General features: G+C 44.5%; 3 non-coding genes across 3 annotated transcripts; 2 read left to right on the top strand and 1 right to left on the bottom strand.

The window, feature by feature from the left end:
- Window positions 1-16,682: 16,682 nt before the first annotated feature.
- Window positions 16,683-16,757, bottom strand: Trnas-cga (transfer RNA serine (anticodon CGA)). The gene has a single exon. It is a non-coding gene; the product is annotated as a tRNA-Ser (tRNA).
- Window positions 16,758-16,848: 91 nt separating this feature from the next.
- On the top strand, window positions 16,849-16,923 carry Trnas-cga (transfer RNA serine (anticodon CGA)). Its single transcript has one exon. It is a non-coding gene; the product is annotated as a tRNA-Ser (tRNA).
- A 225-nt stretch (window positions 16,924-17,148) lies between these two features.
- Window positions 17,149-17,223, top strand: Trnas-cga (transfer RNA serine (anticodon CGA)). Its single transcript has one exon. It is a non-coding gene; the product is annotated as a tRNA-Ser (tRNA).
- The last annotated feature ends 484 nt before the right edge of the window (window positions 17,224-17,707 follow it).

The raw sequence follows: 17,707 nt of genomic DNA, 5'->3' as shown, positions 1-17,707 counted from the left end.
TCATTGGCACCAAGGCAGAAGCGACTCTCATCGCTGAAGACGACACGTCTCCATTCGTCCCTCCATTCACGCCTGTCGCCACACTACTGGAGTCGGGCTGCACGATGTTGGGGCGTGAGCGGAAGACGGCCTAACGGTGTACGGGACCGTAGCCCAGCTTCATGGAGACGGTTGCGAATGGTCCTCGCCGATACCCCAGGAGCAACAGTGTCCCTAATTTGCTGGGAAGTGGCGTTGCGGTCCCCTACGGCACTGCGTAGGATCCTACGGTCTTGGCGTGCATCCGTGCGTCGCTGCGGTCCGGTCCCAGGTCGACGGGCACGTGCACCTTCCGCCGACCACTGGCGACAACATCGATGTACTGTGGAGACCTCACGCCCCACGTGTTGAGCAATTCGGCGGTACGTCCACCCGGCCTCCCGCATGCCCACTATACGCCCTCGCTCAAAGTCCGTCAACTGCACATATGGTTCACGTCCACGCTGTCGCGGCATGCTACCAGTGTTAAAGACTGCGATGGAGCTCCGTATGCCACGGCAAACTGGCTGACACTGACGGCGGCGGTGCACAAATGCTGCGCAGCTAGCGCCATTCGACGGCCAACACCGCGGTTCCTGGTGTGTCCGCTGTGCCGTGCTTGTGATCATTGCTTGTACAGCCCTCTCGCAGTGTCCGGAGCAAGTATGGTGGGTCTGACACACCGGTGTCATTGTGTTCTTTTTTCCATTTCCAGGAGTGTATTTTTGACACCGAACTACATAGGTAGAAACGATCGCCATGATAAAATAAGGGAAATCAGAGCTCGTGCGGAAAGATATAGGTGATAGTTCTTTCCACGGGCTATACAAGACTGGAATAATAGAGAATTGTGAAGGTGGTTCTATGAATCCTCTGCCAGGCACTTAAATGTGATTTGCAGTGTGTCCATGTGGATGTAAATGTAGATGTAGATGAACTGTCCCGAACATTCTTCAAACCAATTGCAAGCAATTATGGCCCGTTAACACGTTACATTGTTGTTTGCGAACATGAAGTTCATAAATGACTGCTAATGGTCTCCAAGAAGTCGAACATAACCATTTCTTGTCAAATATCAGTTTAATTGGACCAGAGGACGTACTCCATCCTTGTGAACACAGCCCACACCTTTATGGAACCACCACCAGCTTGCACAGTACTTTGTTGACGACTAAGGTCCATGGCTTGGTCGGGTCTGCGCCGCACTAGAACCCTACCGTCTGCTTTTGCCAGCTGAAATGTGTACTCATCTGACCAGGTCACGGATATCCAACGGATATGGTCAAGAGCCCTGGAAAGGCGCTGCAGGTGATGTGGTGCTGATAGCAAAGGGACTTGCTTCTGTCGTCTGCTGCCGTAGCCCATTAACACAAAATATCGTAACGGATACGTTCATCGTAGGTCTTACATTGATTTCTACCGTTATTTCACGCAGTGTTGCCTGTATGTTAACACTGACAACTCTATGTAGAGGCTGCTGCTATCGGTCGCTAAGTGCATGCCGTCGGCCACTGCGTTGTCTGTGATGAGAGGTAATGTCTTAAATGTGGCGTTTTCGGCGCACTCTTGCACTGTGGATCTCGGAATAGAGAATTCGGTAACGATTTCCGAAATGGAACGTCCCATGCATCTAGCTCTAACTACCACTCCGTCAGTAATGTTTTCACATGAATCACCGGATTAGCAATGACAGCTCCACTGATAAACTGCCATTTGGTACCATGTATATGCAATACTACCGCCATCGCTATCTCATGATTTTTGTCAGCTCAGAGTATCCATCCGAGACACTGTAAGCGTATGCGGGAGCAACGCGGCTGAGCCTACGTTTGGACATCTTGATTTAGGTTTTCCTTGTATCCCTAAATCGGTTAAAGAAAAAGAGAGGATCGTTCGCTTAACAACACTACTGCTTATTTTCGTTTTCCATAATTTCCTAACTGAAATAGTCCCCCGTCACTAATGAGCTCTACGTCGATGGGGAGATACTTACACCCGGACAACTGTGGTGGTGTCTGTTCCCATTTCTCAGTTTGTTCTCACATGAAACGCAAATATTTAACACTGTAGTTCGAGTCCATTCTGTTCCAAATTGTCGTTGATGGTTTAATGTCGGCACTTTCCTGCCGCCTTTTGCTGCCAACAGTGGCAGCTTCTTGTAATTGTAATGCCAGTTTGCTCCTTTGTCCGCAGTGTAGCATTGAGGAAGAGAGAGCAAGGGACACGATCTAATTCCAAAGCCTTTATTTTTCTGTGTTCTTACCTCTCTGTATATCTCTTCATCTATGTCTCCCTCTCCCTCTCTCTCTCTCTCTCTCTCTCTCTCTCTCTCTCTCTCTCTGTGTGTGTGTGTGTGTGTGTGTGTGTGTGTGTGTGCGCGTCGTCCATTCCATTCCTCCTCTAACTGATTTCAGAGGCTTTGCTTTAACAATGCTGTCTGCTCACATATTGCCATTTTTTTTCTTACGCAGCGCTACTACTTTAGTAGAAAACGTATTTTATAAAGACATGAAGGCTCTTTTTTGAGTGTTTCACTAACTTTCTTCAGTTTTTTGAACATGTTCATGTGTGTAACGCTTGAAATCTTCAGAAACTCGTGATTGGCTTATTTTATATTTCTGTTCCTCATATTTTTATAAATAATTTGATACTTAAAATAACAGTTGGATTAACTATTTTTTGTACTTCCTGCTTTTTATAGGCACTTCAATATTTGGAATGGTTGATTCTGTTGCTACTTGGAAGAATCCATCAATACGAATCATCTTTGTCTGTTCATAATTTGTCTCGTTTTTTGAGTGTTTGCACTGATGTTTGCTGTATGGTTTGGCTACATTTGTTACGTAATGTCTACAAACTTTTCAATGTCGTTTTCTAACCAGAGTCATTTCTCTACAAAATTTAATTCTTTTTGATTGTGGCTCACAACATAATGTTAATATTATGTCTGTTGCTCTGCGCTAATTTCTTTCTTTCTTACTTCAAATTTCTATATAATCTATATGACTGTAATAAATTTTTCCACTATTAACTTAATGTTACTGAATAGACCGTTGAAAGCATAGTGGATATTTCCCTGAAGTATTAAAACTGAAGCCATATGAGAGATTCAGTATGTCAATTACTTCTCCTACCAAACATTATTTTGGATTCATCCGTCATGAAGCAATACATTTTCAAGGACTGTGAAGTAAGTGCGAAAGTGCAGAATAAGACCACAAAAATTGGCCCTGGAACATCTGAATCAAGAGTTCTAAGGATTAAAAAAATTGCATTTATTGGTGTTATTACGCATCTAGTGGGATAAGACTTAGTAAAAAAGAAGAACATTAGTGGGCATAAATGAAAGACAAGCGTTCTCTGTTGCAAAATGGAGAATGTTAGAAAGTCAAAAATATATTTTCCTAGTTAGCAGAGCATATATTATGTTAGAACCCAGAGCATATACAATGTTATAACCAAATATGACTGGTCCAAGTGGCAGTATGACAGTAAAGTGTCGTATAATATTTTTCTGCACCAAACACCCGAAAAGCTCCGAAACTGAATTTATTCCTGGCGTATAACCGACGTCAGTGCAGCTCACGGTTATTTGTTGCTAAGATGTCAAATTAGCTTTCACAATGATTTACTCTTCGAGTGGGCTCTTCAACTATTTAGTCGAACTAATCTTCAGAGAAAGCACTTAGTACAATCCCCATCCAAAAATTTCCGGTATTGATTTTAAGCCAGGCGTATGAACGACGTCAGCGCAGGATTACTAGTTGTTAAAAGGTCAAGTGTGTTTTCTTAACGATTTATACTTGGAGTGGGCTCTCGAACGGTTAGTACCGCCTTGCTTGCCGCCGCTCAGCTTCCTTCCGGCTCGTAGCACGGTAAGCCGTCGGCACACGGACCGTGCTGTCGAACGTCAACGTTGAACGTGCCGAGTTCAATGTGATGCTGAACGCTCAGAAACGATGCGACTTGGGCACACGGTGCGTGGGCCCCAACGTGGTATACGCGATCTCAGCGCGCTCCAGTGGCAATTGTCGGATGTTTCTGACTCGTAAATCATTTTGTTTACGGTATGGACAGGCGTAAAATTCCCGTATTAAGCACTATTAAAACGTACTTTTCTCCCTTGACTACGTACTCGTTAGGTTGTTCTGTCTGTAGTACACATAAATGAAAACTTCAGTATCCGTGAAAATAGCATCAGGTAAAAAACGAAGTACGACGTCTTGTCAGTGAGGATATCCTCTTGTAAAAGTTCCATTACAAACAGTGCGATACAAATTTACAGTAGTTCTTCACATCAGATAAAATTATTTCATAATTCTCATTGTTTAGTAAAATCCTAAGTTCATTCTTACTTGATTACTTTTCCTACTCAGTAGCTGAATCTCTACATGCGAATTACAAAACTAAAAAGAAAAAAGGGCAAAATATCTTACTGTAAGTAGTGCAAGGTGCCCTGTAAATTAAGCCAACGGAACAAACTCACCCCTCAAATAGAGCGCCCTTATTTTTACATTACATCGAATATAATAGTATATAATTATGTTAAACTAATAAGGAAGTATCAGAATCTATTAAAAAAGCGAAGGTTAGAAGAAAAACTTTATGGTGTAGTGGGATGTGAACCACCAACACTTCGAAGTGACAATAACCAACAGTTACACGATTCATTACGCTACCGCGGCCACACGCAGTGAAACACCACATCTAGCTTGTTACAACGTACTGAAAACTTTTAGTGTCGCTATATTACAAACTGAAATTTAAATATAACAAATTGTACCACGAGCAATGCGTTTTTAATGGACCTCACGTGCTGTTGATTACAAATGGCAATACGCAAATTACAATGATTCTTCTACTACGTATAAGACGATTCTTGTAATTTTGTTACAACGAACCGTACACTTAACGGAGGGTTTTCCAGAGCGTCCCAGTTTAATGGCGCTCAGAAATGGCATATATACATATGGGCTTCAACTGGAGGCCAATATGGCCCCTCACGACTCTGCAATGGAGACGGTGTGCATGTGTCGTAGATCGCGTTCTGCCATCTCACTGTTCAGTGTTCAACTGCACGTTCAGAATACCTGACATGCTAGATATTGCTCAGCAAGTTCGGAAAGACTTCCCAACGTGCTGTTTCACGCTATGGCGCCATAAACTCGGCATGCTCAACGCTAAACGTTCGGATGCACGGTCCATGTTCCGACGGCTTAACGCTCTTCTCGATTATCGGGTTCATTGGCTGAAATTGTCTACGGATGTTACAAGTCTACACACAATCTTGATCCGGGTTTTATTTTTGTAGGTTCTGTGCAGTCCCCTTCATTTTATTATGGACTATCGGTTTTAGTGCGTTTGTTTTTATAACTGGAGTGAATGATAGGGAGTAGCTCTTAAAGCAGTTACCGTTCTAATGTGTGTTATTAAATAGAATCTCTGTGAGTACACTAAAAGTATTGTTTGCTATATGTTACTATTTTTCAGTAGCCCTTTATTCTTCAGATCGTTGTTAAGAATTCTTTGTAAACGTTTTTCTTTGTAATATCAGTACAGGTCACCTGAGGTTGCTTCTTTACTTGACGCGAAACCGGTCGTCACTTTCAATAAAAGCATTTGTTGAATGTTCAAATGTGTGTGAAATCTTATGGGACTTAACTGCTAAGGTCATCAGTCCCTAAGCTTACACCCTACGTAACCTAAATTATCCTAAGGACAAACACACACACCCATGCCCGAGGGAGGACTCGAACCCAGCCGGGACCAGCCCCATAGTCCATGACTGCAGCGCCTGAGACCGCACGGCTAATACCGCGCGGCTAAAAGCATTTTACAGCCAGTTCGGATCGTTTCATTGAAAACGTGGAAGTTTAGCTGTTGTTGCCCACAATTTAAAATAACATGCCTTTCAACTAACTGCCCAAAGAAATCTTCAAACAAAGCATTCAGTATAATTTGGGGCGATGTTTTACGTGTACCACCGATTTTAAAGTATTTTCGTCATTAGAGTGAATTCACCACCAACTATAACATTGTTAGAGTAGGGTATGGATTTGAAATAGCACTCATGTTTTCCTTGAATTTTTCAGCGAGTACTGTATATCATTTGAGTCTAGGAGTCGCTAAAAGGAACAAATTATTAATTCATTCTGGTTGTCGAATACAACCTGTAACCTTACTATCTTATAGGAGCTATCTACTTCAGTTTTGCTAGAGGACGAACTACTTCTAACGGCAAGAAACACACCTGCACCAAATGAATTTAATCTTGCCCCTGTGAACACCTTTAGGGCGTTCGTACAAATTTCGGCTGATTGTAACCCCGGGCTCGGCCAGTTTTCAGTACCTATAACGTTTGGAGCGTCTGTACTTTGTATTATCGCTAAGGTTCCTAGTTCTTTCCCAACACAGCTACGAAAATTTACGATTATGATACCGATTTTTCCAAGCGTACACTCATCCCGTGTTTTTTACCTGCTCCGTTTAAGGTTGAAGGTCTTTTTGTACTTTCCTGAAACCTTACAGCTGTATTTACACACATACTCCACAATCCATCGTACCGTGGTGTCGGAGTGCACCCTCTACCACCACTAGTCATTTCCTTTCCTCTTCCATTCGCAAAACGATTGTGCATATTCCTCCGTATTAGTCCTAATTTCTCGTAACCTATCTTCGAGGTCCTTATGTGAAAGATACGTTGGCAGCATTAGAATTGTTCTGCAGTCAACTTCAGACGCCGAGCCTCTAAATTATTTCAATAGAGTTCCTCGAAAAGAGCGTCGCCTTCCTTCTAGGGACTATCATTTGAGTTTCCGAAGTACCTCCGTAAGACTTGCTTGTTCTTGGAACCTACCGGTAACAAATCTAGCAGCCGGCCTCTGAACTGCTTAGGTGTCTTCTTTTAGTCGGACGAAGTACGAATACCAAACTCTTGGGCAGTACTCGAGAAAAGGACGCACCGGCGTCCTAAATGGTGTCTCCTTTGCAGATGAACCTCACGTTCCCAAAATTCACCATACAAAACGAACTCGACCATGTTCTGCCACAACCCCTACATGTCTCCCAATTTCAAACACTTTGTAATATTACTCCCAGATATTTAAATCATTTGACTGTACAAGCGGAACACTACTAATGCTGAAACTTCCTGGCAGATTAAAACTGTGTGCCGCACAGGGAATCGAACTCGTGACCTTTGCTTTTCGCAGGCAAGTGCTCAACAAGCTGAGCTACCAAAGCACGACGCTCGCGCCGTCCTCACAGCTTCACTTCCGCCAATACCTCGTCTCCTACCTTCCAGCTTCAAAAAACCCTCCTGCGAACCTTGCAGAACTAGCATTCCTGCAAGGAAGGATATTGCGGAGACATGGCTTAGCCACGGCCTGGGGGATGTTTTCAGAATGAGATTTTCAGTCAGCAGCGGAGTGTGCACTGATATGAAACTTCCTGGCAGATTAAAACTTTGTGCCGGACCGAGATTCGAACTCGGCTGTGGCTGAGCCATGTCTCCACAATATCCTTTCTTCCAGGAGTGCTAGTTCTGCAAAGTTCGCAGCAGAGAATCTGTGAAGTTTGGTAGCTAGGAGACGAGGTACTGGCAGAAGTGAAGCTTTGAGGAGGGGGCATGAGTCGTGCTTGGGTAGCTCAGATGGTAACAGTCGTGGTCGGGCACTCGGCCAGTACAGGTCGCGCGGTGACAGGCGGTCGCGCTGGCCAGTGTTTACATCGCGAGCGATGCCGAGGTGGGGAGCCGAGCAGAGTGTGGGAGCGTTGATTACTTCTGTTTTCTTTATAACTGTTGTAAGTACGATGTTGACAATTACCAGAGGCAACAGCGTTCAGTGTGTTTTCGATCGCGCTGCATTGCGGCCGACGGCGTTTGAAATTCAGGAGAGGATTTTTGAGAATTTGAAATTGCCTGAAGGTATAGTCGACACGTTTCAGTTGGATTTTGTGCAATACTCGTCATTTGTCAAATTTATTTAGAGTGACACTTACGAGAAATTGGTTGAGGAGCATGCTGTCATGAGACGATTTCGTCATGGTAGTATTAGTAATGTCCAGATCGTGCCTTCGGCATACGGAGTGAGCTCATTGCCCGTTCTCTGTACGGCGTTGTTTTGTCGGTTACCAATGAAAAATGGTCAAGTGCATATTGTTACCAAGTTAACAGCGGCGTGAGAAGTGTACGTATATACTTAAAAAAGCATATACCTTCACATGTTGTCATTGGTGGCTGTGGCGCGCAGGTAACTTAAATTGGTCAACCCACTACCTTTTCGATCTGCCATTCATCAGAACGTCTGCGTATCAACTGCACTCGTCGACGTCCAGCTCAGCTTCCTCAGGAACGACCAGCAAACGGTAGTGAAAGGCTTGTTACATTATTGAGTGAGGTAGTTGCGGGGACTGTACCACAACCCCGGCAGCCGGAACATGTTAACGAAGCGGCAATGCCAGAACTGGTGGAAAGCAGTGACAAAGACTTTTCCGGTAGGATGGATGTCACTTCGGCCCCGTCATCCACGCCGGGACAGTTAGCGCTGGATACCGACTCTGCGCTGGCCACCTCTGAAACTCAGCCGTGAGAGACGCAGGAGCAGGTGCAGATCAGTTTGCCTGAACCATCCCTACCGGCAGGGAATGCAGCAGAAACAAAGACAGTCCTCGAAGGAGAAACAAAGGGAATAGGAAAAGTTGGATGATTTGATAACCGTACCCATGTCAGAAAGCGGCAGCGAGACTGAACCTCCGCCTTCTTGCCCAGTGCGCTGCGAGAACACCGCGAGGCAAGAACGCATTCATGAACAAACCCCACAGCTGAAGGCACTACTGACAAGGGAACCCCTCCCCTTCGCACCCCACTCAGATTTAGTTATAAGTTGGCACAGTGGATAGGCCTTGAAAAACTGAACACAGATCACTCGAGAAAACAAGAAGAAGTTGTGTGGAACTATGCAAAAAATAAGCAAAATATGCAAACTGAGTAGTCCATGTGCAAGATAGGAAACATCAAGGAAAATATGAGCTCAAGAGCGTCGTGGTCTCGTGGTTAGCGTGAGCAGCTGCGGAGTGAGAGGTCCTTGGTTCAAGTCTTCCCTTACGTTGAAAGGTAATTTTTATTTTTATTTTAAAACAATTATTTTGCGAAGCTGCACAGGTACACAGAGCAGTATTGTTTGCGAGATCGTGTGTCAATTATCAAAGTTCAGGCACTCGCACATAATCAACTTCGCTCCTCAAAATTCCAGTATATGTTAAGATTTGCTTGGACATATGCAGGATTTGACAGTCTACACACGGAAAAATTTGAAAACGTTAAAAACATATGTTTTGAAAGAGCACAGGACAACTGTGCGACTGTGAAACTGTTGCATTCATTTGTTGCAGTTTATGTGACAAACTCTTATGATTTCATCACTTTTTTGGGACTGATTATCACATCCACAAGGAAACCTAAATCGGGCTAGGTTGAAGAATCTTTTTACCCATTCGCCAAATGTACAAGTTAGATGGGTCGACATCATATTCTTGTCATGTGACGCACATGCCGTCACCAGTGTCGTCTAGAATATATCAGACGTGTTTTCCTGTCTAGGAATCGTACGGTTTTGCGGTGCGGTCGCAAAACACAGACACTAAACTTATTACAGTGAACAGAGACGTCAATGAACGAACGGACAGATCATAACTTTGCGGGTATAAAGAAAGTAAACTTTTCACTCGAGGGAAGAATTGAATCAAGGACCTCTCGTTCCGTAGTTGCTCCCGCTAACCACGGGACCACGGCGCTCCTGTACTCACATTCCCTTAATGTTGCCTATCCTGCGCATGGACTACTCAGTTTGTATATTTTGCTTACGTTTTCATAGTTCCACACAACTTCTTCCTGTTTTCTCGACTGATCTGTGTTCAGTTTTTCAAGGCCTATCCACTGTGCCAACTTATAACTAAATCTGAGGGGGGTGCGATGTCGAGGTTTCCTTGTGAGTGCCGAGAGGGAACAGAGCGCCGTACCAGCTAAGAGAAAGAGTGAGCAGAGCAGCGAGCAGCTGCTGCAGCGCTCCCGCATGAACTCGGTGACGTCAGTCGCAGCCCCGAGTGATGGCAGGCGGATGCGGCCACGTTGACAGACGCAGCCGTCGGTGGCGGGCAGGGCGGCGAGCGCACCACACATCACCCCGACAGCAATGAGCCGTGTTGGCAGCAGGACGAGAGATGCAGCAGTAGCGGCTTTCGCGCATGACTATCGCGCTGCGACTTTTGCCACTCCCTGACATGTCATGGCTCAGACGTAGCGCCTCATACTCCAGTCATTGAAAAACGAGCCTGGTTTGCAGCTTTCGAGAAGAAAGATCCCTATGTGCGATAACCAAACCTACAATATTACCACACTTAACGTCAATATGATCCAAAGTGCGGTGAAACTCCGTTCGCTAACTGATTTCTTGTATGCTACCAGCGTTGACATTGCTCTGCTACAGGAGGTATTCACAGTCGTCGAAGTTCCCGGTTATGTACTTAATTATAAGGTCAATATGCAGGATGCTGTTGGCACTGCCATACTTTTGTGCGAAGGTATGCCCTTTACAGGCGTGCAACGGCTGCCTAGTGGTCGTGGCATTTCTCTTCGACTGAATGGTGTGCAGATCGTTAACGTGTACGCCCCCTTACGTAGTAGTCATAAGAGAGAACGTTCAACTTTTTGTAAAAACGAGGTTCCCATGGTCCTTGGCGCATATCGTTCATATCTCATCCTTGGTGGTGATTTCAATTGTGTGCTTAACGACAGAGACCAAACTCCTAACACGAACAGATGTGTAGAAATTGAACATTTAATTCATGGCATGCGTCTTCACGATACGTGGGAGAAGCTGCCCCGTGAACAGGTAGCGTACACAATCGTAACCAGTCATTCTAGTCGGCTGGAAAGGATCTAGCCGGCCGTTGTGGCCGAGCGGTTCTAGGCGCTTCAGTACGGAACCGCGCTGCTGCTACGCTCACAGGTTCGAATCCTGCCTCGGGCACGGATGGGTGTGAAGTCCTTAGGTGAGTTAGGTTTAAGTAGTTCTAAGATCTAGGGGACTGATGACCTCAGATGTTAGTTAAGTCCCGTAGTGCTCAGAGCCATTTGAACCATTTTTGGATAGGATCTATGTGTACGATGCCCTCCAGCGACACACTGTGAACTGTGACTTAGCTCCTGTCAACATCTCTGACCATTGTGCATATTAGTGTTACCTTCACCTAGAACGTCAGCAAATCTACCGCGGTAAAGACTACTGGAAATTGAATGTCGTCCTTCAGCAGGATGCCAAATTTGAAGAGGAGGTGAACATAATGTGGCAACAGCTCCAGTGGCACCGACGTCGTTACGCTGGCGTTCTACAGCGGTGGATTCAGTGTGCCAAGCCCAAATTACGCCTCATAATCATGACATTCCCTTGACAAAAACAGCTTTTGGAAAAGACAGACTATGGAATTTTATTGTCGTTGTTTGAGAGAACTGTACAGTCACACAACCAATCCCTCACGCGATGTCGATGTCAAGATCAAACGATATAAAGCGAAAATCACGGTGCTCCAACGCAAACGAATGGTAGGAATCATCGTGCGAGCCCACCCAAAAGACGCTGCCGCCGTAGAACGGGCCCCTCTGTACCACACTCTGAGAACGACGAAACGATGTTAAGCCATGTTGGTTGAAGCCGTCGTTGATGACGCCGAGAATGCCATCACGAAGCAACGTGATATCATCTCTAACGTCTACGAACTATTATAATCAACTTTACAAGAAGCAACCAGCTGATGAACACTTGTGCAACAATTTTCTGAGGACCCTGAGCTGCCGGTTGTCACACGAGGACAATGCCAATCTGGAATCTGTTTCCTCGGAGGACGAAATCCTACTAGCGTTGCATAGTGAAAAGAAAGGGAAATCACCAGGACCCGACGGTCTCAGTGCTGAGTTTCTCAGCGCTACTGGAATATCCTCGGCCCGACATTCCTCGAGTAATCGAATGAAATGTGGCACGCATTCAAGGAAGGTATCATCTTGCCCTAACCGAAAAAAGGTAACAGCAGGAAGGTAGAAAACATGCGACCCATCACACTCTTGAACGTCGATTTCAAAATCATTACCAGATCAATTAAGCTTCGGACGCAAACCGTTATGCACAACGTTTAAGGTAATTACCAATACAGTGCAGTGCAAGGACTAAGCGCTATCTCAGCTGCTTGTGAACTGAGGGACATCATCTGTTCATATGCTGAAACCAAAGGAAATGGAGCGCTGATCTTTTATGACTTTACGAAGGCGTATGATCCTGTACGTCATGACTTCCTCTTTAAAAGCATGGAAAAACTAGGTTTTGGACCTCATCTCATAGAATTAATTCACCAACTTACCACAAACGTATTTTCCAGGATTTTCATTAATGGCCATTTTACAAAAGAAGTTTCCATTGGGCAAGGATGTCCTCTGTCAATGATTTTGTACACCATTGCAGTAGGGGCGCTACTGCACGACTTAGTGCATTGTGGGATAGGGATTAGCATCGATTCTGTTACTATCCCATGCATTGCGTATGCTGAAGATATATACGTAGCTGTTTCATCGTCACAACAACTTATGTCAGCAGAAACTCTTCCATAAGCATTCGCGTTTCTTTCAGGAGCAATATTAAATAGAACTAAAACCACAGCTTTGCCCATGGGAAGCAGTATCGGAGATGTATCCCAAGTTACCTTGTGCAATGCAAAGGATTGTCACAAAACTCTCGGTGTAAGCTTCGAGGCCATACCAGACAAATTCCTGACGAAGAAGTGGTCACAAATGCTTAATAAATTACGTGCTGCTTTGATACTCCACTCAGACCGTGATTTCAACATACTACACAATGTTAAGACAATAAGGATCGCCATTACAAGCAAGATGAATTATTTCTCGCAAATGCTTCCTGTATCCGACCATCTAGCAAAGAGCGCTATGCTGGTTTCTTTTCAGAGGGCACATTTTCAAAGTTCAATTTTATACATTAACTTTACCTACGTTCAAAGGTGGCCTTAACCTCATTAAAGTACACACAAAATGTGTAACCCTGCAACTAAATCGTATCAGGAAGGAAGTTCGTACCCGGAGGACCAGTATCATCAGAAATCTCATCAAGAGGTGGAAGCCTCATAGCCCTGACCCACCCGTTGATATCACCGGCATTCCGTTTTATTACCTACATGTGCGACTGTACTACATGGAACTGAGCAACGTCTGACACAACCATCGTCGATACCGGCAGTCTGACAAACAGAAAACTTTATAACCTTCTCATGACAACAAACCACAGGAATCGTCTCGAAGACAAATATCCACATATAACATGGAGTATAGTATGGCGGAATATGCACAGCGACATGTTACCGTCACGCGTCATAGCCGACTGGTATCTCACAGTCAACGATAAAGTAGCAACGAATGACAAGCTACACAAGATAGGCCTTTATCCGACGCCCAACTGTGACACATGCGGGAGAGTTGATACACTAATTCATAGGCAAATGGTGCAAATGGCTCTAAGCACTATGGGACTTAACATCTGAGATCATCAGTCCCCTACACTTAGAAATACTTAAACCTAACTAACCTAAGGACACCACACACATCCATGCCCGAGGCAGGATACGAACCTGCGACCGTAGCAGCAGCGCGGTTCCGGACCGAAGAGCCTAGAATCGCTCGGCCACAGCGGCCGGCAATTCATAGGCTAGCTTGCGAACATGCAGAAGAAATTACAACATTTCTTCTTCAAAGATTGTCGGTGAAAGACCGCACGACGCTCAGTAGTGTAGACCTTTCAGAGATCATTCAGCCACAACAACAGAGGTATCCAAGAGCAAAAAACAACGCTGCATCGGGGATCATGGCTCACACAGCATCGTTTATTAGGCAGAATAGGCATGCTACTTTTCTAGATTATTATTCTTACATCGAAATTGAACACCCTAATATAAGCCAACATCGTGAGTGCAGGAGGTTATTTGGAAATATGCTGCACATTATAATCACCGGTTACATTCTTCAAATCTAGTATTTCGGATAGTACAAGTTGGCACTGTTCTATATATATAAGAATTCTAGTGGCTTCCTAAGAGTTTAGTTACTGTCGAAATTTTAATATATTATTCCATGCGCTTGTCATTGCAGATGGCAGCTTTATTTCCCATTTAATGTTCTTACATTTCCTTTCTCTCGCGGAACAGGAGGGCAAATTTCCTCAGCAATGATGTGATAGGCATTCGTGTAATATAAGTGTTTCTGTTTACCACTTTGGAAAGAATAAATCTCAAGTAGCAATTTCATTTCATATATTGCGCAACGGAGGGCTGCAAATAACACATACTTTTGTTAATTCCACTCACATAAAAACTGAAGAAAATTTTTATTTTTCCTTCCTCACCAATGGTATTCCATCCTTTTCCGATTTCTTTTTTCAAATAGACTGTAATGATTTATTTGCAAATGCCGCTTACTATTTGGCCAAGGAAGGCAACACAGTAAGAGATTGTCTGGGCTTTAAGGGGCAAAGAGCGCCAAAAAAAGACGAATAGAGCGAAAAAAAGGGTGAGCACTTGCCCGCTAGAAGCAAAGCTCACGAGTTCGAGTCTCGGTCCGGCGCACAGTTTTAATCTTCCAGGAAGTTTCATATCAGCGCACATTCCGCTGTAGAGTAAAAATCTCATTCTGGAAACCAATAATGCTGTATCCGAGTATTACGGATTTGTTTTACCTACTCATCCACATTAACTTACATTTACCGACACTTAGAGCTAGTTGCCGTTAATCTCACCAGCTAGAAATTTTGTGTAAACCAGATTGTATCCTCCAACGGAAACTCAACTTCGAAACATTCCCATACACCACAGCATATTTAGTAAACCGGAGGTTGCTGTCCACCCTGTGCACCAGATCATTTATATATATGTAATATAATAGTGGTCCTATCACATTACCCTGGGACACTCCCGATGAACACTCGCCGTCGAGGACCTTATACTGGGTTCTGGTACATATCTGGGAACCGCTCCTACTTCAGTTAACACTCTGCAGTGGGTCACCGTGTCAAACACTTTCCGAATATCTAGAAATCGGGAATCTGCCTGTTGCCCTTTATCCCTAGATCGCAGTATGTCATGTGACAAAAAGGCAAGCTGAATTTCGCTGATTCGTAGACATAATCTTCTCGGTCTCAAGGAAATGTATGATATTTGTACTGGGAATGCGTTCAATTATTCTGCAGGAAACCGATGTTAATGATATTGGTCTATAACTATGCGGATCCGCTTTTTGGCCTTTTTATATACCGGTGTGACCTGCGCTTTTTCCCAATCGGTTTGGGACTTAGCGCTGGGCGAGAGATTCGCGATAAATGCCAGCTAAGTAAGGGGTCAATGCCGTAGAGTACTTCTTGTAAAACCGAAATGGGATACGATCCAGATATGACGACTTATTTCTTTTCAACTCTTTCATTTGTTTCTCTGGGCCATCAATGTTTATTACTATGTCATCCATACGGCAGTCTGTACGATGGTCAAACGATGATATGTTTATACGATTCTCCAGCCATGAACGATTTCTTATACGCGACATTTAAAACTTCGGCTTCTGTTTTTCTGTCTTTAACTGTGACACCAGTTTGGTCAACGAGTGGCTCGATGGAAGCCTGAGATCCGCTCAGCGATTTTACTCAGAACGCAAATTTCCCCGGATTCTCCTCCAAATCGTTTGCTATGTTATGATGGTGGTAGTTGTATGGTTTTCACGTGGATCTTTAACAGATTCACGAATATATACCAACCTATGCCTGTCGCCATTTGCGGGTACTTTTTTGAACGAGACTTTATAGTGACGCTGTCGATATGTTCCGCCCTGTTTGTAACTGCAAGGTCGAAGATATTTTCATTGCTTGTGGGCTGCTGAACTAGCTGCTCGAATCAGTTTCGAGAATTTCAGAATACTTTTCAAAAGTACTTTGCAAACTGTCTGCTGTATTACCTCCTCCCCTCCAATAGACGCCCCAGTCTATACTTGGTAAGTTAAAGCTGCCGTGCATGATCTGGGTGTTTACTACTGACCTTAGGCTTTCCTTGAATGACTCTGGAACTGTCAAAGCGGAATCGGGTATTGGGTAAAAACATTCACCTATACCTGTTATACGCGACCAGGTACCTTCACTGTCACACTCAACTGCGACTTCTGTGAGTGATATACATTCCATGACTCGCCAAATATCTCAAAGTTTTCAACTTGGGCTTGCCGCCTGCTCTTGGTTCTATGAATAATTTCAGCGCGACAACTTCCCTAGAGGGCAGTCAATTCAGGAACTGCATTACGAACACTTCAGCCATTTTCTGATAAAATTTTGACGGCTGAAGTCTATTTACACAGAGCGCGGTCTTAATCCGCATTCTGCGTATCGACTGACGAGTGTTCATCAGAGTACCTCAAACTACCGCCTAGCGTAAAAGAACCCCACGTGCACTCCACAAGTACTCTGTTACCCGAGTAACTTCTACCTGTGTTGTGAAACCCCTAACATCCAGAATGAGATTTTCACTCTGCAGCGGAGTGTGCGCTGATATGAAACATCCTGGCAGATTAAAACTGTGTGCCCGGCCGAGACTCGAACTCGGGACCTTTGCCTTTCGCGGGCAAGTGCTCTACCAACTGAGCTACCGAAGCACGACTCACGCCCGGTACTGGTAGGTAGGTAGGTAGGTAGGTAGGAGACGGATACTGGCAGAAGTAAAGCTGTGAGTACCGGGCGTGAGTCGTGCTTCGGTAGCTCAGTTGGTAGAGCACTTGCCCGCGAAAGGCAAAGGTCCCGAGTTCGAGTCTCGGCCGGGCACACAGTTTTAATCTGCCAGGATGTTTCATATCAGCGCACACTCCGCTGCAGAGTGAAAATCTCATTCTGGAAACATCCCCCAGGCTGTGGCTAAGCCATGTCTCCGCAGTATCCTTTCTTTCAGGAGTGCTAGTTCTGCAAGGTTCGCAGAAGAGCTTCTGTAAAGTTTGGAAGGTAGGAGACGGATAGTGGCAGAAGTAAAGCTGTGAGTACCGGGCGTGAGTCGTGCTTCGGTAGCTCAGTTGGTAGAGCACTTGCCCGCGAAAGGCAAAGGTCCCGAGTTCGAGTCTCGGCCGGGCACACAGTTTTAATCTGCCAGGATGTTTCAACCCCTAACATGTTAAGGGGAATCCTACGGATTCCCACCCTATAACGTAGGTATCAGATAGATCATATAATGGTAAGGCAGAGATTTAGGAACCAGATTTTAAATTGTAAGACATTTCCAGGGGCAGATGTGGACTCTGGCCACAATCTGTTGGTTATGAACTGTAGATTAAAACTGAAGAAACTGCAAAAAGGTGGGAATTTAAGGAGATGGGACCTGGATAAACTGAAAGTACCAGATTTTGTACAGAGTTTCAGGGAGTGCATAAGGGAACAACTGACAGGAATAGAAGAAACAAATACAATAGAAGTAGAATGGGTAGCTTTGAGGGATGAAATAGTGAATGCAGCAGACGATGAAATAGGTAAAAAGACGAGGGCTAGTAGAAACTCTTGGGTAACAGAAGAAATATTGAATTTAATTGATGAAAGGAGAAAATTTAAAAATGCACTAAATG

Source organism: Schistocerca gregaria, chromosome X (genome assembly GCF_023897955.1).
Source record: "Schistocerca gregaria isolate iqSchGreg1 chromosome X, iqSchGreg1.2, whole genome shotgun sequence".
In the NCBI taxonomy this organism is placed as follows: Eukaryota; Metazoa; Arthropoda; class Insecta; order Orthoptera; family Acrididae; genus Schistocerca; species Schistocerca gregaria.
Note: the sequence above shows the minus strand (reverse complement) of the source record. Positions and strands in the feature narration are given on the sequence as shown.